The 23,701-nt window shown below is 49.7% G+C and overlaps 27 non-coding genes across 27 annotated transcripts; 15 read left to right on the top strand and 12 right to left on the bottom strand.

The window, feature by feature from the left end:
* Positions 1 to 598: 598 nt before the first annotated feature.
* Positions 599 to 684, bottom strand: TRNAY-GUA (transfer RNA tyrosine (anticodon GUA)). Its single transcript is given in 2 exon segments — positions 599 to 634; positions 648 to 684. It is a non-coding gene; the product is annotated as a tRNA-Tyr (tRNA).
* A 371-nt stretch (positions 685 to 1,055) lies between these two features.
* TRNAK-CUU (transfer RNA lysine (anticodon CUU)) lies at positions 1,056 to 1,128 on the top strand. The gene has a single exon. It is a non-coding gene; the product is annotated as a tRNA-Lys (tRNA).
* Positions 1,129 to 2,355: 1,227 nt separating this feature from the next.
* TRNAN-GUU (transfer RNA asparagine (anticodon GUU)) lies at positions 2,356 to 2,429 on the bottom strand. The gene has a single exon. It is a non-coding gene; the product is annotated as a tRNA-Asn (tRNA).
* Positions 2,430 to 2,571: 142 nt separating this feature from the next.
* Positions 2,572 to 2,657, bottom strand: TRNAY-GUA (transfer RNA tyrosine (anticodon GUA)). The gene is given in 2 exon segments: positions 2,572 to 2,607; positions 2,621 to 2,657. It is a non-coding gene; the product is annotated as a tRNA-Tyr (tRNA).
* A 371-nt stretch (positions 2,658 to 3,028) lies between these two features.
* Positions 3,029 to 3,101, top strand: TRNAK-CUU (transfer RNA lysine (anticodon CUU)). The gene has a single exon. It is a non-coding gene; the product is annotated as a tRNA-Lys (tRNA).
* Positions 3,102 to 3,374: 273 nt separating this feature from the next.
* Positions 3,375 to 3,446, top strand: TRNAG-UCC (transfer RNA glycine (anticodon UCC)). The gene has a single exon. It is a non-coding gene; the product is annotated as a tRNA-Gly (tRNA).
* Positions 3,447 to 5,891: 2,445 nt separating this feature from the next.
* TRNAY-GUA (transfer RNA tyrosine (anticodon GUA)) lies at positions 5,892 to 5,977 on the bottom strand. The gene is given in 2 exon segments: positions 5,892 to 5,927; positions 5,941 to 5,977. It is a non-coding gene; the product is annotated as a tRNA-Tyr (tRNA).
* Positions 5,978 to 6,348: 371 nt separating this feature from the next.
* On the top strand, positions 6,349 to 6,421 carry TRNAK-CUU (transfer RNA lysine (anticodon CUU)). The gene has a single exon. It is a non-coding gene; the product is annotated as a tRNA-Lys (tRNA).
* Positions 6,422 to 6,694: 273 nt separating this feature from the next.
* Positions 6,695 to 6,766, top strand: TRNAG-UCC (transfer RNA glycine (anticodon UCC)). The gene has a single exon. It is a non-coding gene; the product is annotated as a tRNA-Gly (tRNA).
* Positions 6,767 to 8,995: 2,229 nt separating this feature from the next.
* Positions 8,996 to 9,069, bottom strand: TRNAN-GUU (transfer RNA asparagine (anticodon GUU)). Its single transcript has one exon. It is a non-coding gene; the product is annotated as a tRNA-Asn (tRNA).
* Positions 9,070 to 9,211: 142 nt separating this feature from the next.
* On the bottom strand, positions 9,212 to 9,297 carry TRNAY-GUA (transfer RNA tyrosine (anticodon GUA)). Its single transcript is given in 2 exon segments — positions 9,212 to 9,247; positions 9,261 to 9,297. It is a non-coding gene; the product is annotated as a tRNA-Tyr (tRNA).
* A 371-nt stretch (positions 9,298 to 9,668) lies between these two features.
* On the top strand, positions 9,669 to 9,741 carry TRNAK-CUU (transfer RNA lysine (anticodon CUU)). The gene has a single exon. It is a non-coding gene; the product is annotated as a tRNA-Lys (tRNA).
* A 273-nt stretch (positions 9,742 to 10,014) lies between these two features.
* On the top strand, positions 10,015 to 10,086 carry TRNAG-UCC (transfer RNA glycine (anticodon UCC)). Its single transcript has one exon. It is a non-coding gene; the product is annotated as a tRNA-Gly (tRNA).
* Positions 10,087 to 12,531: 2,445 nt separating this feature from the next.
* TRNAY-GUA (transfer RNA tyrosine (anticodon GUA)) lies at positions 12,532 to 12,617 on the bottom strand. The gene is given in 2 exon segments: positions 12,532 to 12,567; positions 12,581 to 12,617. It is a non-coding gene; the product is annotated as a tRNA-Tyr (tRNA).
* A 371-nt stretch (positions 12,618 to 12,988) lies between these two features.
* Positions 12,989 to 13,061, top strand: TRNAK-CUU (transfer RNA lysine (anticodon CUU)). The gene has a single exon. It is a non-coding gene; the product is annotated as a tRNA-Lys (tRNA).
* A 273-nt stretch (positions 13,062 to 13,334) lies between these two features.
* On the top strand, positions 13,335 to 13,406 carry TRNAG-UCC (transfer RNA glycine (anticodon UCC)). Its single transcript has one exon. It is a non-coding gene; the product is annotated as a tRNA-Gly (tRNA).
* A 2,229-nt stretch (positions 13,407 to 15,635) lies between these two features.
* On the bottom strand, positions 15,636 to 15,709 carry TRNAN-GUU (transfer RNA asparagine (anticodon GUU)). Its single transcript has one exon. It is a non-coding gene; the product is annotated as a tRNA-Asn (tRNA).
* A 142-nt stretch (positions 15,710 to 15,851) lies between these two features.
* Positions 15,852 to 15,937, bottom strand: TRNAY-GUA (transfer RNA tyrosine (anticodon GUA)). The gene is given in 2 exon segments: positions 15,852 to 15,887; positions 15,901 to 15,937. It is a non-coding gene; the product is annotated as a tRNA-Tyr (tRNA).
* Positions 15,938 to 16,308: 371 nt separating this feature from the next.
* Positions 16,309 to 16,381, top strand: TRNAK-CUU (transfer RNA lysine (anticodon CUU)). Its single transcript has one exon. It is a non-coding gene; the product is annotated as a tRNA-Lys (tRNA).
* A 273-nt stretch (positions 16,382 to 16,654) lies between these two features.
* TRNAG-UCC (transfer RNA glycine (anticodon UCC)) lies at positions 16,655 to 16,726 on the top strand. The gene has a single exon. It is a non-coding gene; the product is annotated as a tRNA-Gly (tRNA).
* A 2,228-nt stretch (positions 16,727 to 18,954) lies between these two features.
* TRNAN-GUU (transfer RNA asparagine (anticodon GUU)) lies at positions 18,955 to 19,028 on the bottom strand. Its single transcript has one exon. It is a non-coding gene; the product is annotated as a tRNA-Asn (tRNA).
* A 599-nt stretch (positions 19,029 to 19,627) lies between these two features.
* On the top strand, positions 19,628 to 19,700 carry TRNAK-CUU (transfer RNA lysine (anticodon CUU)). The gene has a single exon. It is a non-coding gene; the product is annotated as a tRNA-Lys (tRNA).
* A 273-nt stretch (positions 19,701 to 19,973) lies between these two features.
* TRNAG-UCC (transfer RNA glycine (anticodon UCC)) lies at positions 19,974 to 20,045 on the top strand. The gene has a single exon. It is a non-coding gene; the product is annotated as a tRNA-Gly (tRNA).
* A 2,216-nt stretch (positions 20,046 to 22,261) lies between these two features.
* TRNAN-GUU (transfer RNA asparagine (anticodon GUU)) lies at positions 22,262 to 22,335 on the bottom strand. The gene has a single exon. It is a non-coding gene; the product is annotated as a tRNA-Asn (tRNA).
* Positions 22,336 to 22,477: 142 nt separating this feature from the next.
* TRNAY-GUA (transfer RNA tyrosine (anticodon GUA)) lies at positions 22,478 to 22,563 on the bottom strand. The gene is given in 2 exon segments: positions 22,478 to 22,513; positions 22,527 to 22,563. It is a non-coding gene; the product is annotated as a tRNA-Tyr (tRNA).
* Positions 22,564 to 22,934: 371 nt separating this feature from the next.
* On the top strand, positions 22,935 to 23,007 carry TRNAK-CUU (transfer RNA lysine (anticodon CUU)). The gene has a single exon. It is a non-coding gene; the product is annotated as a tRNA-Lys (tRNA).
* A 273-nt stretch (positions 23,008 to 23,280) lies between these two features.
* On the top strand, positions 23,281 to 23,352 carry TRNAG-UCC (transfer RNA glycine (anticodon UCC)). Its single transcript has one exon. It is a non-coding gene; the product is annotated as a tRNA-Gly (tRNA).
* Positions 23,353 to 23,701: the final 349 nt, after the last annotated feature.

The following is a 23,701-nucleotide window of genomic DNA, read 5'->3' as shown; positions in this document are numbered from 1 at the left end:
ATTGAGGCCTTTGGCCATGTCAATCTAGGCACTTTTAGCTATGCAGGCTTCCTGACACCAACAATGGGATCATGTAAGGTGAAAAAAGGTGCTTCCACAATTCTCACACATCCCCTGGTGTTCAGGTGTGAATAGAAATGCTGGGGTTTGTTCCTGAGACTCAGCGGAAGCGAAGAAGTGGCTTGACTAAACTATGAAAGATCTTGAACATTCCAGAAGAAGAGCAATTGATTGCGACATTATTCTAGTCCGTTTTCAAGGAATGTCTCGAGTGAATGGTTAATCGTCAGCCGTGTGAGACAAGCCAAAGGACGCTATTTGTCTTCTTAGGTTAGGGTGAGACTTGGCAGCGGGCCCTGCTAAGGTAAAGAGAAAGCACGAGCGTCCCTGGGTGGGCTTGAACCACCAACCTTTCGGTTAACAGCTGAACGCGCTAACCAATTCTGCCACAGAGACCACACGACAAGCGTGCTTGAGCTGGCCCAAAGGAGACATGAAAGATGAACTGAAGGTGCCTAAAAAGCTTCCCAATTGCACATTTGTAGAGATAAGAGATTGCCTTCTTTCTAAAAGGCAGAGACGTGGGGTAAAAAGCTCTTCCTTCGAGCCGGAATTGAACCAGCGACCTAAGGATTGCTGCTTTGTCTCTACAGTCCTCCGCTCTACCAGCTGAGCTATCGAAGGGAACTGGAAAGAGCACGTGACACCTTGCATGCTAAGCCAGCGCCGTACACTTTGCATTTGACCTTCTCGGTTGAGGTATTGCTTGATGCCGCCTCGGCCGGAAAGGGCAAATGAATGACTTGGCAGATGTTATGTGGGAGGCTACGGCTTGATGTTTTGCACAGAGAGAAAAGGGTTTGGAATCAGCCAGCGCATTTTGTTGTGATCCTCCAAAGTCACAGCAAAAATGGTGATGTAGCGCCCTGACAGCAAGTGAACAGAGTAGTACTTGGAAGCGCATTGAGTTTAGCCAAAGGAATTATGTCGAAAGCTATCAAAAAGTCTGTGGACTCAGGTGGCTGTGAGAGGCCTTGAAGAGAAAAAGTGCTGTAGCCCGGCTAGCTCAGTCGGTAGAGCATGAGACTCTTAATCTCAGGGTCGTGGGTTCGAGCCCCACGTTGGGCGTGGGACACATTCCGTGTCCCTTTTGCCCGAGTGAAAGGCCTTTGCAAAACTTGTATCTCCAGTTCCTTCATGCGCACTGCACAATCACACCTTTATCTAGCTGATCTCTTAGTTAAGCAGTATTGACGTCCTGACTGGCTTGAGGCCCTCAGGTCCACCCACCTGGGACCTCATGGCAGCCGGCGCCAGGCGAGGCAGCCTGCCTCCAGCCCAGCTGTTCAGTCTTCTCCCAGGAAAGACGCTGAGCCCATGTGCTCGCAGAACATAAATGCCACTCCCAGCATGCCACAGGACTGCCCTCCCTTGCAACTGGCCAGGGCGGTATCCATATTCACGCTGTTCATTTGCCTAGCCTCTACCCATGTTCTGGAAAGCTCTCACAGCTTCCTGAAGGCGGGAATAACTCAGACAAACTCAAACAACATCAGAGAATCATGAGCAGACCTGACTAATCCATGGCAGCACTCTGTTAAGCAGAATACCACACTGAATTTACCCGACAGCCTCTCTGGTAAGCAGAGACCAACTATACAAATCCTAGCGCATGACTAGGAGAGTGCTACCGTGACATCTCAGGAGGGCTTTGAAAGCTTGTGGCTACCCAGACTGGGTCTTGGTTAAAACCTCCGCAAGGTCAGGGAAACAAACTGGGGAGAAGCAGAACACTAGGAGAAATCTAGTCATCCCGTATGTAACTGGAGCGTCGGAAAAACTCAGAAGGATCTTTAAGAAACATTGCATCCCTGTGTACTTCAAGCCCAGCATAGCCCTGGGGCACACGCTTAAACATTGACACTATCTGTATTCCACATTTTTAACACCTCTATCCAGGCGATTTGACAACAATTGAGGCCTTTGGCCATGTCAATCTAGGCACTTTTAGCTATGCAGGCTTCCTGACACCAACAATGGGATCATGTAAGGTGAAAAAAGGTGCTTCCACAATTCTCACACATCCCCTGGTGTTCAGGTGTGAATAGAAATGCTGGGGTTTGTTCCTGAGACTCAGCGGAAGCGAAGAAGTGGCTTGACTAAACTATGAAAGATCTTGAACATTCCAGAAGAAGAGCAATTGATTGCGACATTATTCTAGTCCGTTTTCAAGGAATGTCTCGAGTGAATGGTTAATTGTCAGCCGTGTGAGACAAGCCAAAGGACGCTATTTGTCTTCTTAGGTTAGGGTGAGACTTGGCAGCGGGCCCTGCTAAGGTAAAGAGAAAGCATGAGCGTCCCTGGGTGGGCTTGAACCACCAACCTTTCGGTTAACAGCCGAACGCGCTAACCGATTGCGCCACAGAGACCACACGACAAGCGTGTTTGAGCTGGCCCAAAGGAGACATGAAAGATGAACTGAAGGTGCCTAAAAAGCTTCCCAATTGCACATTTGTAGAGATAAGAGATTGCCTTCTTTCTAAAAGGCAGAGACGCGGGGTAAAAAGCTCTTCCTTCGAGCCGGAATTGAACCAGCGACCTAAGGATTGCTGCTTTGTCTCTACAGTCCTCCGCTCTACCAGCTGAGCTATCGAAGGGAACTGGAAAGAGCACGTGACACCTTGCATGCTAAGCCAGCGCCGTACACTTTGCATTTGACCTTCTCGGTTGAGGTATTGCTTGATGCCGCCTCGGCCGGAAAGGGCAAATGAATGACTTGGCAGATGTTATGTGGGAGGCTACGGCTTGATGTTTTGCACAGAGAGAAAAGGGTTTGGAATCAGCCAGCGCATTTTGTTGTGATCCTCCAAAGTCACAGCAAAAATGGTGATGTAGCGCCCTGACAGCAAGTGAACAGAGTAGTACTTGGAAGCGCATTGAGTTTAGCCAAAGGAATTATGTCGAAAGCTATCAAAAAGTCTGCGGACTCAGGTGGCTGTGAGAGGCCTTGAAGAGCAAAAGTGCTGTAGCCCGGCTAGCTCAGTCGGTAGAGCATGAGACTCTTAATCTCAGGGTCGTGGGTTCGAGCCCCACGTTGGGCGTGGGACACATTCCGTGTCCCTTTTGCCCGAGTGAAAGGCCTTTGCAAAACTTGTATCTCCAGTTCCTTCATGCGCACTGCACAATCACACCTTTACCGTATCTACTGGCTTGGCTTCCTTTCTCTCCACGAATGGGGAAATATTTCTAGCTGATCTTCCTAGTGGTCACTTGGTACGGCAGCGAATGGACCTTGCGCTGGAGGGGGTCCGTGAGTCAATGTCATGTGTGGCCTTAATTGTATAGAGGTAGCAGGATGCCTGGCGCACAGCCTTGCGTTGGTGGTATAGTGGTGAGCATAGCTGCCTTCCAAGCAGTTGACCCGGGTTCGATTCCCGGCCAACGCAATCTCCTTCTTTGCGCCCTTGACAAAATACCACAGGGCCCCAGGTCCTTATCAAAAGCTCCTTAGATGTCTTGCCTTAGTGACGACTGTGGAAATATTCCTCGGCATCCCAACAGGCTCCGGCCTCCTGCTTTAACTCGCTCGCGGGGTACAGCAGTATCAAGCAACAAGGTTCAGGCATTTCAACCACTGATTCCCAAAGAATCAACTCTGTCACACACAGCGTTTCTAAGTATCTGCCTACCATTCTAACACCCTCAACTGGCAAGATAATGCACCATTTGGAAGAATGCTAAAGAATGTGTCAACAAGGAATGTAGACTGAAGTTGGAGCCGGAAGAAACAATCACGTCCCATGATGCCATCGGCCTTTTCACTTGTATACACTTGGCAGAGGCTGTTGAGATTGTGGGAAACATCTGAAAGGAGGTAAGTCTCTTGACAGCCAAAAAGAACTAAAGCCTGACCAAGTGCATTCATTGCTGACCCTTGAGCCTTGAATTGTTCCATGGGGAAAAGACCAAGCCGTTTGTAAAGGCATGTGGATTCTACTTGGGTCAAGATTAGAGCATCAGCACCCCACAAGCTTTTAGTGAACCCATAAAGTCAGTGGACAAATACATCAAGTGTACACGGGAAGAGGCACTGAATAGCAAATGCCCCCTTTTGGACGGCGTCTTACAAGGCAAGGAAGGGGCTGACTTGGGCATGGAGGTCTCCAGGAAACCTACCCACACAGACCGCTATCTGCCTTTTGACTCACACCACCACCCACTGGAACACGAGCTGGGGGTTCTTAGGACTCTGCAATATCCGGCTGACATGGTAGCAACCAAAAGAGTCTAAAGACAAAAGAACACAGATGCAACGCCACCCTTGCGAGGGACGCTGGCGTGTTTGCCCCGGTTTCCCTTGACTTCGCCCCGCAGCCAGGCACAGTGTATTTCTTCAGCCAAATACACACGCGCGCAAACGCTCCTTGCCTTCAATGACCGGACTAGGGGATGTTTGTTTTTGGAGTTTTCTTGTCGAGCTGGGGATAGGGATGGGGAATTGTAGTAGGATACTCCAAAATGAGAACTTTTCACACTGAAGACATCTAGCTGATCTCTTAGTTAAGCAGTATTGACGTCCTGACTGGCTTGAGGCCCTCAGGTCCACCCACCTGGGGTCTCATGGCAGCCGGCGCCAGGCGAGGCAGCCTGCCTCCAGCCCAGCTGTTCAGTCCTCTCCCAGGAAAGACGCTGAGCCCATGTGCTCGCAGAACATAAATGCCACTCCCAGCATGCCACAGGACTGCCCTCCCTTGCAACTGGCCAGGGCGGTATCCGTATTCACGCTGTTCATTTGCCTAGCCCCTACCCATGTTCTGGAAAGCTCTCACAGCTTCCTGAAGGCGGGAATAACTCAGACAAACTCAAACAACATCAGAGAATCATGAGCAGACCTGACTAATCCATGGCAGCACTCTGTTAAGCAGAATACCACACTGAATTTACCCGACAGCCTCTCTGGTAAGCAGAGACCAACTATACAAATCCTAGCGCATGACTAGGAGAGTGCTACCGTGACATCTCAGGAGGGCTTTGAAAGCTTGTGGCTACCCAGACTGGGTCTTGGTTAAAACCTCCGCAAGGTCAGGGAAACAAACTGGGGAGAAGCAGAACACTAGGAGAAATCTAGTCATCCCGTATGTAACTGGAGCGTCGGAAAAACTCAGAAGGATCTTTAAGAAACATTGCATCCCTGTGTACTTCAAGCCCAGCATAGCCCCGGGGCACACGCTTAAACATTGACACTATCTGTATTCCACGTTTTTAACACCTCTATCCAGGCCATTTGACAACAATTGAGGCCTTTGGCCATGTCAATCTAGGCACTTTTAGCTATGCAGGCTTCCTGACACCAACAATGGGATCATGTAAGGTGAAAAAAGGTGCTTCCACAATTCTCACACATCCCCTGGTGTTCAGGTGTGAATAGAAATGCTGGGGTTTGTTCCTGAGACTCAGCGGAAGCGAAGAAGTGGCTTGACTAAACTATGAAAGATCTTGAACATTCCAGAAGAAGAGCAATTGATTGCGACATTATTCTAGTCCGTTTTCAAGGAATGTCTCGAGTGAATGGTTAATCGTCAGCCGTGTGAGACAAGCCAAAGGACGCTATTTGTCTTCTTAGGTTAGGGTGAGACTTGGCAGCGGGCCCTGCTAAGGTAAAGAGAAAGCACAAGCGTCCCTGGGTGGGTTTGAACCACCAACCTTTCGGTTAACAGCCGAACGCGCTAACCGATTGTGCCACAGAGACCACACGACAAGCGTGCTTGAGCTGGCCCAAAGGAGACATGAAAGATGAACTGAAGGTGCCTAAAAAGCTTCCCAATTGCACATTTGTAGAGATAAGAGATTGCCTTCTTTCTAAAAGGCAGAGACGCGGGGTAAAAAGCTCTTCCTTCGAGCCGGAATTGAACCAGCGACCTAAGGATTGCTGCTTTGTCTCTACAGTCCTCCGCTCTACCAGCTGAGCTATCGAAGGGAACTGGGAAGAACACGTGACACCTTGCATGCTAAGCCAGCGCCGTACACTTTGCATTTGACCTTCTCGGTTGAGGTATTGCTTGATGCCGCCTCGGCCGGAAAGGGCAAATGAATGACTTGGCAGATGTTATGTGGGAGGCTACGGCTTGATGTTTTGCACAGAGAGAAAAGGGTTTGGAATCAGCAAGCGCATTTTGTTGTGATCCTCCAAAGTCACAGCAAAAATGGTGATGTAGCGCCCTGACAGTAAGTGAACAGAGTAGTACTTGGAAGCGCATTGAGTTTAGCCAAAGGAATTATGTCGAAAGCTATCAAAAAGTCTGCGGACTCAGGTGGCTGTGAGAGGCCTTGAAGAGCAAAATTGCTGTAGCCCGGCTAGCTCAGTCGGTAGAGCATGAGACTCTTAATCTCAGGGTCGTGGGTTCGAGCCCCACGTTGGGCGTGGGACACATTCCGTGTCCCTTTTGCCCGAGTGAAAGGCCTTTGCAAAACTTGTATCTCCAGTTCCTTCATGCGCACTGCACAATCACACCTTTACCGTATCTACTGGCTTGGCTTCCTTTCTCTCCACGAATGGGGAAATACTTCTAGCTGATCTTCCTAGTGGTCACTTGGTACGGCAGCGAATGGACCTTGCGCTGGAGGGGATCCGTGAGTCAATGTCATGTGTGGCCTTAATTGTATAGAGGTAGCAGGATGCCTGGCGCACAGCCTTGCGTTGGTGGTATAGTGGTGAGCATAGCTGCCTTCCAAGCAGTTGACCCGGGTTCGATTCCCGGCCAACGCAATCTCCTTCTTTGCGCCCTTGACAAAATACCACAGGGCCCCAGGTCCTTATCAAAAGCTCCTTAGATGTCTTGCCTTAGTGACGACTGTGGAAATATTCCTCGGCATCCCAACAGGCTCCGGCCTCCTGCTTTAACTCGCTCGCGGGGTACAGCAGTATCAAGCAACAAGGTTCAGGCATTTCAACCACTGATTCCCAAAGAATCAACTCTGTCACACACAGCGTTTCTAAGTATCTGCCTACCATTCTAACACCCTCAACTGGCAAGATAATGCACCATTTGGAAGAATGCTAAAGAATGTGTCAACAAGGAATGTAGACTGAAGTTGGAGCCGGAAGAAACAATCACGTCCCATGATGCCATCGGCCTTTTCACTTGTATACACTTGGCAGAGGCTGTTGAGATTGTGGGAAACATCTGAAAGGAGGTAAGTCTCTTGACAGCCAAAAAGAACTAAAGCCTGACCAAGTGCATTCATTGCTGACCCTTGAGCCTTGAATTGTTCCATGGGGAAAAGACCAAGCCGTTTGTAAAGGCATGTGGATTCTACTTGGGTCAAGATTAGAGCATCAGCACCCCACAAGCTTTTAGTGAACCCATAAAGTCAGTGGACAAATACATCAAGTGTACACGGGAAGAGGCACTGAATAGCAAATGCCCCCTTTTGGACGGCGTCTTACAAGGCAAGGAAGGGGCTGACTTGGGCATGGAGGTCTCCAGGAAACCTACCCACACAGACCGCTATCTGCCTTTTGACTCACACCACCACCCACTGGAACACGAGCTGGGGGTTCTTAGGACTCTGCAATATCCGGCTGACATGGTAGCAACCAAAAGAGTCTAAAGACAAAAGAACACAGATGCAACGCCACCCTTGCGAGGGACGCTGGCGTGTTTGCCCCGGTTTCCCTTGACTTCGCCCCGCAGCCAGGCACAGTGTATTTCTTCAGCCAAATACACACGCGCGCAAACGCTCCTTGCCTTCAATGACCGGACTAGGGGATGTTTGTTTTTGGAGTTTTGTTGTCGAGCTGGGGATAGGGATGGGGAATTGTAGTAGGATACTCCAAAATGAGAACTTTTCACACTGAAGACATCTAGCTGATCTCTTAGTTAAGCAGTATTGACGTCCTGACTGGCTTGAGGCCCTCAGGTCCACCCACCTGGGGTCTCATGGCAGCCGGCGCCAGGCGAGGCAGCCTGCCTCCAGCCCAGCTGTTCAGTCCTCTCCCAGGAAAGACGCTGAGCCCATGTGCTCGCAGAACATAAATGCCACTCCCAGCATGCCACAGGACTGCCCTCCCTTGCAACTGGCCAGGGCGGTATCCGTATTCACGCTGTTCATTTGCCTAGCCCCTACCCATGTTCTGGAAAGCTCTCACAGCTTCCTGAAGGCGGGAATAACTCAGACAAACTCAAACAACATCAGAGAATCATGAGCAGACCTGACTAATCCATGGCAGCACTCTGTTAAGCAGAATACCACACTGAATTTACCCGACAGCCTCTCTGGTAAGCAGAGACCAACTATACAAATCCTAGCGCATGACTAGGAGAGTGCTACCGTGACATCTCAGGAGGGCTTTGAAAGCTTGTGGCTACCCAGACTGGGTCTTGGTTAAAACCTCCGCAAGGTCAGGGAAACAAACTGGGGAGAAGCAGAACACTAGGAGAAATCTAGTCATCCCGTATGTAACTGGAGCGTCGGAAAAACTCAGAAGGATCTTTAAGAAACATTGCATCCCTGTGTACTTCAAGCCCAGCATAGCCCTGGGGCACACGCTTAAACATTGACACTATCTGTATTCCACATTTTTAACACCTCTATCCAGGCGATTTGACAACAATTGAGGCCTTTGGCCATGTCAATCTAGGCACTTTTAGCTATGCAGGCTTCCTGACACCAACAATGGGATCATGTAAGGTGAAAAAAGGTGCTTCCACAATTCTCACACATCCCCTGGTGTTCAGGTGTGAATAGAAATGCTGGGGTTTGTTCCTGAGACTCAGCGGAAGCGAAGAAGTGGCTTGACTAAACTATGAAAGATCTTGAACATTCCAGAAGAAGAGCAATTGATTGCGACATTATTCTAGTCCGTTTTCAAGGAATGTCTCGAGTGAATGGTTAATTGTCAGCCGTGTGAGACAAGCCAAAGGACGCTATTTGTCTTCTTAGGTTAGGGTGAGACTTGGCAGCGGGCCCTGCTAAGGTAAAGAGAAAGCATGAGCGTCCCTGGGTGGGCTTGAACCACCAACCTTTCGGTTAACAGCCGAACGCGCTAACCGATTGCGCCACAGAGACCACACGACAAGCGTGCTTGAGCTGGCCCAAAGGAGACATGAAAGATGAACTGAAGGTGCCTAAAAAGCTTCCCAATTGCACATTTGTAGAGATAAGAGATTGCCTTCTTTCTAAAAGGCAGAGACGCGGGGTAAAAAGCTCTTCCTTCGAGCCGGAATTGAACCAGCGACCTAAGGATTGCTGCTTTGTCTCTACAGTCCTCCGCTCTACCAGCTGAGCTATCGAAGGGAACTGGAAAGAGCACGTGACACCTTGCATGCTAAGCCAGCGCCGTACACTTTGCATTTGACCTTCTCGGTTGAGGTATTGCTTGATGCCGCCTCGGCCGGAAAGGGCAAATGAATGACTTGGCAGATGTTATGTGGGAGGCTACGGCTTGATGTTTTGCACAGAGAGAAAAGGGTTTGGAATCAGCCAGCGCATTTTGTTGTGATCCTCCAAAGTCACAGCAAAAATGGTGATGTAGCGCCCTGACAGCAAGTGAACAGAGTAGTACTTGGAAGCGCATTGAGTTTAGCCAAAGGAATTATGTCGAAAGCTATCAAAAAGTCTGCGGACTCAGGTGGCTGTGAGAGGCCTTGAAGAGCAAAAGTGCTGTAGCCCGGCTAGCTCAGTCGGTAGAGCATGAGACTCTTAATCTCAGGGTCGTGGGTTCGAGCCCCACGTTGGGCGTGGGACACATTCCGTGTCCCTTTTGCCCGAGTGAAAGGCCTTTGCAAAACTTGTATCTCCAGTTCCTTCATGCGCACTGCACAATCACACCTTTACCGTATCTACTGGCTTGGCTTCCTTTCTCTCCACGAATGGGGAAATATTTCTAGCTGATCTTCCTAGTGGTCACTTGGTACGGCAGCGAATGGACCTTGCGCTGGAGGGGGTCCGTGAGTCAATGTCATGTGTGGCCTTAATTGTATAGAGGTAGCAGGATGCCTGGCGCACAGCCTTGCGTTGGTGGTATAGTGGTGAGCATAGCTGCCTTCCAAGCAGTTGACCCGGGTTCGATTCCCGGCCAACGCAATCTCCTTCTTTGCGCCCTTGACAAAATACCACAGGGCCCCAGGTCCTTATCAAAAGCTCCTTAGATGTCTTGCCTTAGTGACGACTGTGGAAATATTCCTCGGCATCCCAACAGGCTCCGGCCTCCTGCTTTAACTCGCTCGCGGGGTACAGCAGTATCAAGCAACAAGGTTCAGGCATTTCAACCACTGATTCCCAAAGAATCAACTCTGTCACACACAGCGTTTCTAAGTATCTGCCTACCATTCTAACACCCTCAACTGGCAAGATAATGCACCATTTGGAAGAATGCTAAAGAATGTGTCAACAAGGAATGTAGACTGAAGTTGGAGCCGGAAGAAACAATCACGTCCCATGATGCCATCGGCCTTTTCACTTGTATACACTTGGCAGAGGCTGTTGAGATTGTGGGAAACATCTGAAAGGAGGTAAGTCTCTTGACAGCCAAAAAGAACTAAAGCCTGACCAAGTGCATTCATTGCTGACCCTTGAGCCTTGAATTGTTCCATGGGGAAAAGACCAAGCCGTTTGTAAAGGCATGTGGATTCTACTTGGGTCAAGATTAGAGCATCAGCACCCCACAAGCTTTTAGTGAACCCATAAAGTCAGTGGACAAATACATCAAGTGTACACGGGAAGAGGCACTGAATAGCAAATGCCCCCTTTTGGACGGCGTCTTACAAGGCAAGGAAGGGGCTGACTTGGGCATGGAGGTCTCCAGGAAACCTACCCACACAGACCGCTATCTGCCTTTTGACTCACACCACCACCCACTGGAACACGAGCTGGGGGTTCTTAGGACTCTGCAATATCCGGCTGACATGGTAGCAACCAAAAGAGTCTAAAGACAAAAGAACACAGATGCAACGCCACCCTTGCGAGGGACGCTGGCGTGTTTGCCCCGGTTTCCCTTGACTTCGCCCCGCAGCCAGGCACAGTGTATTTCTTCAGCCAAATACACACGCGCGCAAACGCTCCTTGCCTTCAATGACCGGACTAGGGGATGTTTGTTTTTGGAGTTTTCTTGTCGAGCTGGGGATAGGGATGGGGAATTGTAGTAGGATACTCCAAAATGAGAACTTTTCACACTGAAGACATCTAGCTGATCTCTTAGTTAAGCAGTATTGACGTCCTGACTGGCTTGAGGCCCTCAGGTCCACCCACCTGGGGTCTCATGGCAGCCGGCGCCAGGCGAGGCAGCCTGCCTCCAGCCCAGCTGTTCAGTCCTCTCCCAGGAAAGACGCTGAGCCCATGTGCTCGCAGAACATAAATGCCACTCCCAGCATGCCACAGGACTGCCCTCCCTTGCAACTGGCCAGGGCGGTATCCGTATTCACGCTGTTCATTTGCCTAGCCCCTACCCATGTTCTGGAAAGCTCTCACAGCTTCCTGAAGGCGGGAATAACTCAGACAAACTCAAACAACATCAGAGAATCATGAGCAGACCTGACTAATCCATGGCAGCACTCTGTTAAGCAGAATACCACACTGAATTTACCCGACAGCCTCTCTGGTAAGCAGAGACCAACTATACAAATCCTAGCGCATGACTAGGAGAGTGCTACCGTGACATCTCAGGAGGGCTTTGAAAGCTTGTGGCTACCCAGACTGGGTCTTGGTTAAAACCTCCGCAAGGTCAGGGAAACAAACTGGGGAGAAGCAGAACACTAGGAGAAATCTAGTCATCCCGTATGTAACTGGAGCGTCGGAAAAACTCAGAAGGATCTTTAAGAAACATTGCATCCCTGTGTACTTCAAGCCCAGCATAGCCCCGGGGCACACGCTTAAACATTGACACTATCTGTATTCCACCTTTTTAACACCTCTATCCAGGCCATTTGACAACAATTGAGGCCTTTGGCCATGTCAATCTAGGCACTTTTAGCTATGCAGGCTTCCTGACACCAACAATGGGATCATGTAAGGTGAAAAAAGGTGCTTCCACAATTCTCACACATCCCCTGGTGTTCAGGTGTGAATAGAAATGCTGGGGTTTGTTCCTGAGACTCAGCGGAAGCGAAGAAGTGGCTTGACTAAACTATGAAAGATCTTGAACATTCCAGAAGAAGAGCAATTGATTGCGACATTATTCTAGTCCGTTTTCAAGGAATGTCTCGAGTGAATGGTTAATCGTCAGCCGTGTGAGACAAGCCAAAGGACGCTATTTGTCTTCTTAGGTTAGGGTGAGACTTGGCAGCGGGCCCTGCTAAGGTAAAGAGAAAGCACAAGCGTCCCTGGGTGGGTTTGAACCACCAACCTTTCGGTTAACAGCCGAACGCGCTAACCGATTGTGCCACAGAGACCACACGACAAGCGTGCTTGAGCTGGCCCAAAGGAGACATGAAAGATGAACTGAAGGTGCCTAAAAAGCTTCCCAATTGCACATTTGTAGAGATAAGAGATTGCCTTCTTTCTAAAAGGCAGAGACGCGGGGTAAAAAGCTCTTCCTTCGAGCCGGAATTGAACCAGCGACCTAAGGATTGCTGCTTTGTCTCTACAGTCCTCCGCTCTACCAGCTGAGCTATCGAAGGGAACTGGGAAGAACACGTGACACCTTGCATGCTAAGCCAGCGCCGTACACTTTGCATTTGACCTTCTCGGTTGAGGTATTGCTTGATGCCGCCTCGGCCGGAAAGGGCAAATGAATGACTTGGCAGATGTTATGTGGGAGGCTACGGCTTGATGTTTTGCACAGAGAGAAAAGGGTTTGGAATCAGCAAGCGCATTTTGTTGTGATCCTCCAAAGTCACAGCAAAAATGGTGATGTAGCGCCCTGACAGTAAGTGAACAGAGTAGTACTTGGAAGCGCATTGAGTTTAGCCAAAGGAATTATGTCGAAAGCTATCAAAAAGTCTGCGGACTCAGGTGGCTGTGAGAGGCCTTGAAGAGCAAAATTGCTGTAGCCCGGCTAGCTCAGTCGGTAGAGCATGAGACTCTTAATCTCAGGGTCGTGGGTTCGAGCCCCACGTTGGGCGTGGGACACATTCCGTGTCCCTTTTGCCCGAGTGAAAGGCCTTTGCAAAACTTGTATCTCCAGTTCCTTCATGCGCACTGCACAATCACACCTTTACCGTATCTACTGGCTTGGCTTCCTTTCTCTCCACGAATGGGGAAATACTTCTAGCTGATCTTCCTAGTGGTCACTTGGTACGGCAGCGAATGGACCTTGCGCTGGAGGGGATCCGTGAGTCAATGTCATGTGTGGCCTTAATTGTATAGAGGTAGCAGGATGCCTGGCGCACAGCCTTGCGTTGGTGGTATAGTGGTGAGCATAGCTGCCTTCCAAGCAGTTGACCCGGGTTCGATTCCCGGCCAACGCAATCTCCTTCTTTGCGCCCTTGACAAAATACCACAGGGCCCCAGGTCCTTATCAAAAGCTCCTTAGATGTCTTGCCTTAGTGACGACTGTGGAAATATTCCTCGGCATCCCAACAGGCTCCGGCCTCCTGCTTTAACTCGCTCGCGGGGTACAGCAGTATCAAGCAACAAGGTTCAGGCATTTCAACCACTGATTCCCAAAGAATCAACTCTGTCACACACAGCGTTTCTAAGTATCTGCCTACCATTCTAACACCCTCAACTGGCAAGATAATGCACCATTTGGAAGAATGCTAAAGAATGTGTCAACAAGGAATGTAGACTGAAGTTGGAGCCGGAAGAAACAATCACGTCCCATGATGCCATCGGCCTTTTCACTTGTATACACTTGGCAGAGGCTGTTGAGATTGTGGGAAACATCTGAAAGGAGGTAAGTCTCTTGACAGCCAAAAAGAACTAAAGCCTGACCAAGTGCATTCATTGCTGACCCTTGAGCCTTGAATTGTTCCATGGGGAAAAGACCAAGCCGTTTGTAAAGGCATGTGGATTCTACTTGGGTCAAGATTAGAGCATCAGCACCCCACAAGCTTTTAGTGAACCCATAAAGTCAGTGGACAAATACATCAAGTGTACACGGGAAGAGGCACTGAATAGCAAATGCCCCCTTTTGGACGGCGTCTTACAAGGCAAGGAAGGGGCTGACTTGGGCATGGAGGTCTCCAGGAAACCTACCCACACAGACCGCTATCTGCCTTTTGACTCACACCACCACCCACTGGAACACGAGCTGGGGGTTCTTAGGACTCTGCAATATCCGGCTGACATGGTAGCAACCAAAAGAGTCTAAAGACAAAAGAACACAGATGCAACGCCACCCTTGCGAGGGACGCTGGCGTGTTTGCCCCGGTTTCCCTTGACTTCGCCCCGCAGCCAGGCACAGTGTATTTCTTCAGCCAAATACACACGCGCGCAAACGCTCCTTGCCTTCAATGACCGGACTAGGGGATGTTTGTTTTTGGAGTTTTCTTGTCGAGCTGGGGATAGGGATGGGGAATTGTAGTAGGATACTCCAAAATGAGAACTTTTCACACTGAAGACATCTAGCTGATCTCTTAGTTAAGCAGTATTGACGTCCTGACTGGCTTGAGGCCCTCAGGTCCACCCACCTGGGGTCTCATGGCAGCCGGCGCCAGGCGAGGCAGCCTGCCTCCAGCCCAGCTGTTCAGTCCTCTCCCAGGAAAGACGCTGAGCCCATGTGCTCGCAGAACATAAATGCCACTCCCAGCATGCCACAGGACTGCCCTCCCTTGCAACTGGCCAGGGCGGTATCCGTATTCACGCTGTTCATTTGCCTAGCCCCTACCCATGTTCTGGAAAGCTCTCACAGCTTCCTGAAGGCGGGAATAACTCAGACAAACTCAAACAACATCAGAGAATCATGAGCAGACCTGACTAATCCATGGCAGCACTCTGTTAAGCAGAATACCACACTGAATTTACCCGACAGCCTCTCTGGTAAGCAGAGACCAACTATACAAATCCTAGCGCATGACTAGGAGAGTGCTACCGTGACATCTCAGGAGGGCTTTGAAAGCTTGTGGCTACCCAGACTGGGTCTTGGTTAAAACCTCCGCAAGGTCAGGGAAACAAACTGGGGAGAAGCAGAACACTAGGAGAAATCTAGTCATCCCGTATGTAACTGGAGCGTCGGAAAAACTCAGAAGGATCTTTAAGAAACATTGCATCCCTGTGTACTTCAAGCCCAGCATAGCCCTGGGGCACACGCTTAAACATTGACACTATCTGTATTCCACATTTTTAACACCTCTATCCAGGCGATTTGACAACAATTGAGGCCTTTGGCCATGTCAATCTAGGCACTTTTAGCTATGCAGGCTTCCTGACACCAACAATGGGATCATGTAAGGTGAAAAAAGGTGCTTCCACAATTCTCACACATCCCCTGGTGTTCAGGTGTGAATAGAAATGCTGGGGTTTGTTCCTGAGACTCAGCGGAAGCGAAGAAGTGGCTTGACTAAACTATGAAAGATCTTGAACATTCCAGAAGAAGAGCAATTGATTGCGACATTATTCTAGTCCGTTTTCAAGGAATGTCTCGAGTGAATGGTTAATTGTCAGCCGTGTGAGACAAGCCAAAGGACGCTATTTGTCTTCTTAGGTTAGGGTGAGACTTGGCAGCGGGCCCTGCTAAGGTAAAGAGAAAGCATGAGCGTCCCTGGGTGGGCTTGAACCACCAACCTTTCGGTTAACAGCCGAACGCGCTAACCGATTGCGCCACAGAGACCACACGACAAGCGTGCTTGAGCTGGCCCAAAGGAGACATGAAAGATGAACTGAAGGTGCCTAAAAAGCTTCCCAATTGCACATTTGTAGAGATAAGAGATTGCCTTCTTTCTAAAAGGCAGAGACGCGGGGTAAAAAGCTCTTCCTTCGAGCCGGAATTGAACCAGCGACCTAAGGATTGCTGCTTTGTCTCTACAGTCCTCCGCTCTACCAGCTGAGCTATCGAAGGGAACTGGAAAGAGCACGTGACACCTTGCATGCTAAGCCAGCGCCGTACACTTTGCATTTGACCTTCTCGGTTGAGGTATTGCTTGATGCCGCCTCGGCCGGAAAGGGCAAATGAATGACTTGGCAGATGTTATGTGGGAGGCTACGGCTTGATGTTTTGCACAGAGAGAAAAGGGTTTGGAATCAGCCAGCGCATTTTGTTGTGATCCTCCAAAGTCACAGCAAAAATGGTGATGTAGCGCCCTGACAGCAAGTGAACAGAGTAGTACTTGGAAGCGCATTGAGTTTAGCCAAAGGAATTATGTCGAAAGCTATCAAAAAGTCTGCGGACTCAGGTGGCTGTGAGAGGCCTTGAAGAGCAAAAGTGCTGTAGCCCGGCTAGCTCAGTCGGTAGAGCATGAGACTCTTAATCTCAGGGTCGTGGGTTCGAGCCCCACGTTGGGCGTGGGACACATTCCGTGTCCCTTTTGCCCGAGTGAAAGGCCTTTGCAAAACTTGTATCTCCAGTTCCTTCATGCGCACTGCACAATCACACCTTTACCGTATCTACTGGCTTGGCTTCCTTTCTCTCCACGAATGGGGAAATATTTCTAGCTGATCTTCCTAGTGGTCACTTGGTACGGCAGCGAATGGACCTTGCGCTGGAGGGGGTCCGTGAGTCAATGTCATGTGTGGCCTTAATTGTATAGAGGTAGCAGGATGCCTGGCGCACAGCCTTGCGTTGGTGGTATAGTGGTGAGCATAGCTGCCTTCCAAGCAGTTGACCCGGGTTCGATTCCCGGCCAACGCAATCTCCTTCTTTGCGCCCTTGACAAAATACCACAGGGCCCCAGGTCCTTATCAAAAGCTCCTTAGATGTCTTGCCTTAGTGACGACTGTGGAAATATTCCTCGGCATCCCAACAGGCTCCGGCCTCCTGCTTTAACTCGCTCGCGGGGTACAGCAGTATCAAGCAACAAGGTTCAGGCATTTCAACCACTGATTCCCAAAGAATCAACTCTGTCACACACAGCGTTTCTAAGTATCTGCCTACCATTCTAACACCCTCAACTGGCAAGATAATGCACCATTTGGAAGAATGCTAAAGAATGTGTCAACAAGGAATGTAGACTGAAGTTGGAGCCGGAAGAAACAATCACGTCCCATGATGCCATCGGCCTTTTCACTTGTATACACTTGGCAGAGGCTGTTGAGATTGTGGGAAACATCTGAAAGGAGGTAAGTCTCTTGACAGCCAAAAAGAACTAAAGCCTGACCAAGTGCATTCATTGCTGACCCTTGAGCCTTGAATTGTTCCATGGGGAAAAGACCAAGCCGTTTGTAAAGGCATGTGGATTCTACTTGGGTCAAGATTAGAGCATCAGCACCCCACAAGCTTTTAGTGAACCCATAAAGTCAGTGGACAAATACATCAAGTGTACACGGGAAGAGGCACTGAATAGCAAATGCCCCCTTTTGGACGGCGTCTTACAAGGCAAGGAAGGGGCTGACTTGGGCATGGAGGTCTCCAGGAAACCTACCCACACAGACCGCTATCTGCCTTTTGACTCACACCACCACCCACTGGAACACGAGCTGGGGGTTCTTAGGACTCTGCAATATCCGGCTGACATGGTAGCAACCAAAAGAGTCTAAAGACAAAAGAACACAGATGCAACGCCACCCTTGCGAGGGACGCTGGCGTGTTTGCCCCGGTTTCCCTTGACTTCGCCCCGCAGCCAGGCACAGTGTATTTCTTCAGCCAAATACACACGCGCGCAAACGCTCCTTGCCTTCAATGACCGGACTAGGGGATGTTTGTTTTTGGAGTTTTCTTGTCGAGCTGGGGATAGGGATGGGGAATTGTAGTAGGATACTCCAAAATGAGAACTTTTCACACTGAAGACATCTAGCTGATCTCTTAGTTAAGCAGTATTGACGTCCTGACTGGCTTGAGGCCCTCAGGTCCACCCACCTGGGGTCTCATGGCAGCCGGCGCCAGGCGAGGCAGCCTGCCTCCAGCCCAGCTGTTCAGTCCTCTCCCAGGAAAGACGCTGAGCCCATGTGCTCGCAGAACATAAATGCCACTCCCAGCATGCCACAGGACTGCCCTCCCTTGCAACTGGCCAGGGCGGTATCCGTATTCACGCTGTTCATTTGCCTAGCCCCTACCCATGTTCTGGAAAGCTCTCACAGCTTCCTGAAGGCGGGAATAACTCAGACAAACTCAAACAACATCAGAGAATCATGAGCAGACCTGACTAATCCATGGCAGCACTCTGTTAAGCAGAATACCACACTGAATTTACCCGACAGCCTCTCTGGTAAGCAGAGACCAACTATACAAATCCTAGCGCATGACTAGGAGAGTGCTACCGTGACATCTCAGGAGGGCTTTGAAAGCTTGTGGCTACCCAGACTGGGTCTTGGTTAAAACCTCCGCAAGGTCAGGGAAACAAACTGGGGAGAAGCAGAACACTAGGAGAAATCTAGTCATCCCGTATGTAACTGGAGCGTCGGAAAAACTCAGAAGGATCTTTAAGAAACATTGCATCCCTGTGTACTTCAAGCCCAGCATAGCCCGGGGCACACGCTTAAACATTGACACTATCTGTATTCCACCTTTTTAACACCTCTATCCAGGCCATTTGACAACAATTGAGGCCTTTGGCCATGTCAATCTAGGCACTTTTAGCTATGCAGGCTTCCTGACACCAACAATGGGATCATGTAAGGTGAAAAAAGGTGCTTCCACAATTCTCACACATCCCCTGGTGTTCAGGTGTGAATAGAAATGCTGGGGTTTGTTCCTGAGACTCAGCGGAAGCGAAGAAGTGGCTTGACTAAACTATGAAAGATCTTGAACATTCCAGAAGAAGAGCAATTGATTGCGACATTATTCTAGTCCGTTTTCAAGGAATGTCTCGAGTGAATGGTTAATCGTCAGCCGTGTGAGACAAGCCAAAGGACGCTATTTGTCTTCTTAGGTTAGGGTGAGACTTGGCAGCGGGCCCTGCTAAGGTAAAGAGAAAGCACGAGCGTCCCTGGGTGGGCTTGAACCACCAACCTTTCGGTTAACAGCCGAACGCGCTAACCGATTGCGCCACAGAGACCACACGACAAGCGTGCTTGAGCTGGCCCAAAGGAGACATGAAAGATGAACTGAAGGTGCCTAAAAAGCTTCCCAATTGCACATTTGTAGAGATAAGAGATTGCCTTCTTTCTAAAAGGCAGAGACGCGGGGTAAAAAGCTCTTCCTTCAAGCCGGAATTGAACCAGCGACCTTAGGATTGCTGCTTTGTCTCTACAGTCCTCCGCTCTACCAGCTGAGCTATCGAAGGGAACTGGGAAGAGCACGTGACACCTTGCATGCTAAGCCAGCGCCGTACACTTTGCATTTGACCTTCTCGGTTGAGGTATTGCTTGATGCCGCCTCGGCCGGAAAGGGCAAATGAATGACTTGGCAGATGTTATGTGGGAGGCTACGGCTTGATGTTTTGCACAGAGAGAAAAGGGTTTGGAATCAGCCAGCGCATTTTGTTGTGATCCTCCAAAGTCACAGCAAAAATGGTGATGTAGCGCCCTGACAGCAAGTGAACAGAGTAGTACTTGGAAGCGCATTGAGTTTAGCCAAAGGAATTATGTCGAAAGCTATCAAAAAGTCTGCGGACTCAGGTGGCTGTGAGAGGCCTTGAAGAGCAAAAGTGCTGTAGCCCGGCTAGCTCAGTCGGTAGAGCATGAGACTCTTAATCTCAGGGTCGTGGGTTCGAGCCCCACGTTGGGCGTGGGACACATTCCGTGTCCCTTTTGCCCGAGTGAAAGGCCTTTGCAAAACTTGTATCTCCAGTTCCTTCATGCGCACTGCACAATCACACCTTTACCGTATCTACTGGCTTGGCTTCCTTTCTCTCCACGAATGGGGAAATATTTCTAGCTGATCTTCCTAGTGGTCACTTGGTACGGCAGCGAATGGACCTTGCGCTGGAGGGGGTCCGTGAGTCAATGTCATGTGTGGCCTTAATTGTATAGAGGTAGCAGGATGCCTGGCGCACAGCCTTGCGTTGGTGGTATAGTGGTGAGCATAGCTGCCTTCCAAGCAGTTGACCCGGGTTCGATTCCCGGCCAACGCAATCTCCTTCTTTGCGCCCTTGACAAAATACCACAGGGCCCCAGGTCCTTATCAAAAGCTCCTTAGATGTCTTGCCTTAGTGACGACTGTGGAAATATTCCTCGGCATCCCAACAGGCTCCGGCCTCCTGCTTTAACTCGCTCGCGGGGTACAGCAGTATCAAGCAACAAGGTTCAGGCATTTCAACCACTGATTCCCAAAGAATCAACTCTGTCACACACAGCGTTTCTAAGTATCTGCCTACCATTCTAACACCCTCAACTGGCAAGATAATGCACCATTTGGAAGAATGCTAAAGAATGTGTCAACAAGGAATGTAGACTGAAGTTGGAGCCGGAAGAAACAATCACGTCCCATGATGCCATCGGCCTTTTCACTTGTATACACTTGGCAGCGGCTGTTGAGATTGTGGGAAACATCTGAAAGGAGGTAAGTCTCTTGACAGCCAAAAAGAACTAAAGCCTGACCAAGTGCATTCATTGCTGACCCTTGAGCCTTGAATTGTTCCATGGGGAAAAGACCAAGCCGTTTGTAAAGGCATGTGGATTCTACTTGGGTCAAGATTAGAGCATCAGCACCCCACAAGCTTTTAGTGAACCCATAAAGTCAGTGGACAAATACATCAAGTGTACACGGGAAGAGGCACTGAATAGCAAATGCCCCCTTTTGGACGGCGTCTTACAAGGCAAGGAAGGGGCTGACTTGGGCATGGAGGTCTCCAGGAAACCTACCCACACAGACCGCTATCTGCCTTTTGACTCACACCACCACCCACTGGAACACGAGCTGGGGGTTCTTAGGACTCTGCAATATCCGGCTGACATGGTAGCAACCAAAAGAGTCTAAAGACAAAAGAACACAGATGCAACGCCACCCTTGCGAGGGACGCTGGCGTGTTTGCCCCGGTTTCCCTTGACTTCGCCCCGCAGCCAGGCACAGTGTATTTCTTCAGCCAAATACACACGCGCGCAAACGCTCCTTGCCTTCAATGACCGGACTAGGGGATGTTTGTTTTTGGAGTTTTCTTGTCGAGCTGGGGATAGGGATGGGGAATTGTAGTAGGATACTCCAAAATGAGAACTTTTCACACTGAAGACATCTAGCTGATCTCTTAGTTAAGCAGTATTGACGTCCTGACTGGCTTGAGGCCCTCAGGTCCACCCACCTGGGGTCTCATGGCAGCCGGCGCCAGGCGAGGCAGCCTGCCTCCAGCCCAGCTGTTCAGTCCTCTCCCAGGAAAGACGCTGAGCCCATGTGCTCGCAGAACATAAATGCCACTCCCAGCATGCCACAGGACTGCCCTCCCTTGCAACTGGCCAGGGCGGTATCCGTATTCACGCTGTTCATTTGCCTAGCCCCTACCCATGTTCTGGAAAGCTCTCACAGCTTCCTGAAGGCGGGAATAACTCAGACAAACTCAAACAACATCAGAGAATCATGAGCAGACCTGACTAATCCATGGCAGCACTCTGTTAAGCAGAATACCACACTGAATTTACCCGACAGCCTCTCTGGTAAGCAGAGACCAACTATACAAATCCTAGCGCATGACTAGGAGAGTGCTACCGTGACATCTCAGGAGGGCTTTGAAAGCTTGTGGCTACCCAGACTGGGTCTTGGTTAAAACCTCCGCAAGGTCAGGGAAACAAACTGGGGAGAAGCAGAACACTAGGAGAAATCTAGTCATCCCGTATGTAACTGGAGCGTCGGAAAAACTCAGAAGGATCTTTAAGAAACATTGCATCCCTGTGTACTTCAAGCCCAGCATAGCCCCGGGGCACACGCTTAAACATTGACACTATCTGTATTCCACCTTTTTAACACCTCTATCCAGGCCATTTGACAACAATTGAGGCCTTTGGCCATGTCAATCTAGGCACTTTTAGCTATGCAGGCTTCCTGACACCAACAATGGGATCATGTAAGGTGAAAAAAGGTGCTTCCACAATTCTCACACATCCCCTGGTGTTCAGGTGTGAATAGAAATGCTGGGGTTTGTTCCTGAGACTCAGCGGAAGCGAAGAAGTGGCTTGACTAAACTATGAAAGATCTTGAACATTCCAGAAGAAGAGCAATTGATTGCGACATTATTCTAGTCCGTTTTCAAGGAATGTCTAATCGTCAGCCGTGTGAGACAAGCCAAAGGACGCTATTTGTCTTCTTAGGTTAGGGTGAGACTTGGCAGCGGGCCCTGCTAAGGTAAAGAGAAAGCACGAGCGTCCCTGGGTGGGCTTGAACCACCAACCTTTCGGTTAACAGCCGAACGCGCTAACCGATTGCGCCACAGAGACCACACGACAAGCGTGCTTGAGCTGGCCCAAAGGAGACATGAAAGATGAACTGAAGGTGCCTAAAAAGCTTCCCAATTGCACATTTGTAGAGATAAGAGATTGCCTTCTTTCTAAAAGGCAGAGACGCGGGGTAAAAAGCTCTTCCTTCGAGCCGGAATTGAACCAGCGACCTAAGGATTGCTGCTTTGTCTCTACAGTCCTCCGCTCTACCAGCTGAGCTATCGAAGGGAACTGGGAAGAGCACGTGACACCTTGCATGCTAAGCCAGCGCCGTACACTTTGCATTTGACCTTCTCGGTTGAGGTATTGCTTGATGCCGCCTCGGCCGGAAAGGGCAAATGAATGACTTGGCAGATGTTATGTGGGAGGCTACGGCTTGATGTTTTGCACAGAGAGAAAAGGGTTTGGAATCAGCCAGCGCATTTTGTTGTGATCCTCCAAAGTCACAGCAAAAATGGTGATGTAGCGCCCTGACAGCAAGTGAACAGAGTAGTACTTGGAAGCGCATTGAGTTTAGCCAAAGGAATTATGTCGAAAGCTATCAAAAAGTCTGCGGACTCAGGTGGCTGTGAGAGGCCTTGAAGAGCAAAAGTGCTGTAGCCCGGCTAGCTCAGTCGGTAGAGCATGAGACTCTTAATCTCAGGGTCGTGGGTTCGAGCCCCACGTTGGGCGTGGGACACATTCCGTGTCCCTTTTGCCCGAGTGAAAGGCCTTTGCAAAACTTGTATCTCCAGTTCCTTCATGCGCACTGCACAATCACACCTTTACCGTATCTACTGGCTTGGCTTCCTTTCTCTCCACGAATGGGGAAATATTTCTAGCTGATCTTCCTAGTGGTCACTTGGTACGGCAGCGAATGGACCTTGCGCTGGAGGGGGTCCGTGAGTCAATGTCATGTGTGGCCTTAATTGTATAGAGGTAGCAGGATGCCTGGCGCACAGCCTTGCGTTGGTGGTATAGTGGTGAGCATAGCTGCCTTCCAAGCAGTTGACCCGGGTTCGATTCCCGGCCAACGCAATCTCCTTCTTTGCGCCCTTGACAAAATACCACAGGGCCCCAGGTCCTTATCAAAAGCTCCTTAGATGTCTTGCCTTAGTGACGACTGTGGAAATATTCCTCGGCATCCCAACAGGCTCCGGCCTCCTGCTTTAACTCGCTCGCGGGGTACAGCAGTATCAAGCAACAAGGTTCAGGCATTTCAACCACTGATTCCCAAAGAATCAACTCTGTCACACACAGCGTTTCTAAGTATCTGCCTACCATTCTAACACCCTCAACTGGCAAGATAATGCACCATTTGGAAGAATGCTAAAGAATGTGTCAACAAGGAATGTAGACTGAAGTTGGAGCCGGAAGAAACAATCAC

This window comes from Staurois parvus, unplaced genomic scaffold (assembly GCF_062004578.1).
Source record: "Staurois parvus isolate SC_StPar_1 unplaced genomic scaffold, SC_StPar_1.0 ptg002181l, whole genome shotgun sequence".
NCBI classification, from domain to species: Eukaryota; Metazoa; Chordata; class Amphibia; order Anura; family Ranidae; genus Staurois; species Staurois parvus.
The sequence above is the reverse complement of the archived record's forward strand: the minus strand, read 5'-3'. Positions and strand labels throughout refer to the sequence as shown.